This window comes from Lathyrus oleraceus, chromosome 3 (genome assembly GCF_024323335.1).
Source record: "Lathyrus oleraceus cultivar Zhongwan6 chromosome 3, CAAS_Psat_ZW6_1.0, whole genome shotgun sequence".
In the NCBI taxonomy this organism is placed as follows: Eukaryota; Viridiplantae; Streptophyta; class Magnoliopsida; order Fabales; family Fabaceae; genus Lathyrus; species Lathyrus oleraceus.
Window position 1 is genome coordinate 404,150,751 of NC_066581.1, and position 2,935 is coordinate 404,153,685.

Here is a 2,935-nt window from a genome sequence, read left to right on the forward strand (position 1 = left end):
TGAACTTCTTACTTAGGTAGTAAATAGCGTATTCTTTCTTTCCTGATTCGTCTTGATGACCAAGGACACAACCCATTGAGTCTTCAAGAACTGTCAGATACATAATCAATGGTCTCCCTTCCACAGGCGGAGACAAAATCGGAGGCTCAGACAGATACTCTTTAATACTATCAAAGGCTTTTTGGAAATCCTCGGACCAATAATGACGCTGATCTTTCCGGAGGAGCTTGAATATCGGCGCACATGTGGCAGTCATGTGGGATATAAATCTGGAAATATAATTCAAGCGGCCAAGAAAACCTCGGACTTGCTTTTCAGTTTTGGGCGCAGGCATCTCTTGTATTGCTTTGACCTTGGCAGGATCAACCTCAATACCTCTTTCACTGACAATAAAGCCCAATAACTTGCCGGAACAGATTCCAAATGTACACTTGTTAGGATTCAGACGAAGCTTATACTTCCTCAAACGCTGAAAAAGCTTCAACGAGTGCTCTACATGTTCAACTTCCATTCTCGACTTTGCAATCATATCATCAACATATACGTCGATCTCCTTGTGCATCATATCATGAAACAAGGTAGTCATAGCTCGTTGATACGTGGCTCCGGCGTTCTTCAAACCGAAGCGCATCACTCGATAACAGAATGTTCCCTAAGGTGTGATGAATGTTGTCTTCTCCATATCCTCGGGTGCCATCTTGATCTGGTTATATCCAGAAACTCCGTCCATAAATTAGAAGACATTGAATTTAGCTGTATTATTTACCAACATATCAATGTGTGATAGAGGAAAATCATCTTTCGGACTAGCTTTATTCAAGTCTCGATAGTCCACACACATTCGTACTTTTCCATCTTTCTTAGGCACGGGCACAATATTGGCCACCCATTGAGGATATGTAGAAGTCACCAGAAACCCCGCATCAATTTGCTTCTGAACTTCTTCTTTAATCTTCACTGCCATATCAGGATGAGTTCTTCTGAGCTTCTGCTTCACAGGCACGCACTCAGGCTTCAAAGGCAGGTAATGTTGCACAATATCAGTATCTAGACCAGGCATGTCCTCATATGACCAGGAAAAGACGTCGACGTATTCTCGTAGCAACTTAATCAACCCCTTCTTAACAGATTCTTCAAGGAGTGCCCCAATCTTCACTTCTCGCACACAATCTTCAGACCCCAAGTTGACTGTTTCCAGATTCTCAAGATGTGGCAAAATGATCTTCTCTTCGTGCTCAAGCAGACGGGTAATCTCGTCAAGAATTTCTTCAACATCATCTTCTTCTGCCTCAAATACAGGGAACTCAAAGTTGGGATATGGTGTTGGATCATTATGTTTAATGGGTTTGATCAACCTGCATAATGATTTTGGATATAAAGAGATTTTAGAATTCAAACAAGGCAAATCATTATGCAGATGAAAAGATTGATTTTATTCTATTTTTATGGTTTTATGTGATCACCAATTTCATGCAAAAAGCAAAAAGGAAAATAATTGGAAAACAAACATTTAACATGAATTTATTGAATGAAAATATCATTGTATTTATGAGCCAACAATGTCATCGCTCCTCCTTTTGGCATAGGAGAAGGGTTTTTAAACAAAATGAACATTACTTTGACTTATGGATGACTGTTGGAACATCGACAACGACCCAATTATTGCAGACCCCTCCAGGGATGACAAAGTTGCCAGAATCTTCCTTGGCATCCTCTTCCACAATAGCAGCAACTTCCTCATCTTGAACAGTGTGGAGGAACCCACCACTCTGAAACAACCCATGCTTGTTGAAAGCCCCAGAAGAATACCCTATGCCAGCCCGGGATTTGTTGTCTTCCAGCTTGATCATTTGTCCTAGACCGGTAGTTGTGCCATGCTCAATGGCCAACTTAGCATCATTGTAGGACACAAATGAAGAAGTTCCTTCCTTAATAGGCTCAACAATAGATAAAGCTTGGAACGGCGTTACAACTTCATCCCCAGCATCTATGTAAGAAAAGGAAGACAAATGGCTAACCAAGAGAGCCTTCTCTCCCCCTACCACCACCTGCTTCTTGTTCTTAACAAACTTCAATTTTTTGGTGTAGGGTGGATGTCACGGTGCCTGCCCCGTGAATCCATGGTCTGCCCAACAAACAGCTATATGATGGGTGAATATCCATGACCTGAAAAGTGATATGGAAATCACTTGGTCCGATCTTGACTGGGAGTTCAACCTCTCCAATCACAGTTTTGTGGGACCCATCAAAAGCTTTAACCACTACTCCACTCTACCTCATGGGAGGCCTCTGATATGACAATCTAGCAAGAGTGGATTTTGGCAACACATTCAGTGATGATCCAGTGTCTACCAGCACATTGGACATGGCATCATCCTTACAGCTCATGGATATGCGTAGTGCCAAATTGTGGTCTCTTCCCTCCTCAGGGAGATCAGCATCACAAAAACTCAAATTGTTACAAGTGGTGATGTTTGCAACAATACTGTCAAATTGTTCTATTGTGACGTCATGATCTACATACACCACATCCAACACCTTCTGCAGAGCTTCACGGATTGGTTCTAAATTCATCAACAAAGATAGCACAGAGATCTTTGATGGAATCTGTAGAAGCTGATCTACAACATTGTACTCACTCCTCTTTATGAGCCTTAGCATCTCATCACAGTCTTCTTTTGCGGTGCCACTCTGGCCAGCAGAGACAGGAGTTTTACAATAGTGGCAGGTTTATGGGCAACAAGTGTCGGATTCGGAGCATTATCAGCATTCCCAACCGGGCGCACAACACCATCAGAAACATCAGCCCTTCGGATATCAGCTTGAGGTTTCGGCGGAGCCGAGAAAACACGACCGCTACGGGTTAGGCCGCTGACATCGGCAATATTAACAACAGAAGTAGAGGGCAGGGGCACCTTCTTCCCATCCTCCAATG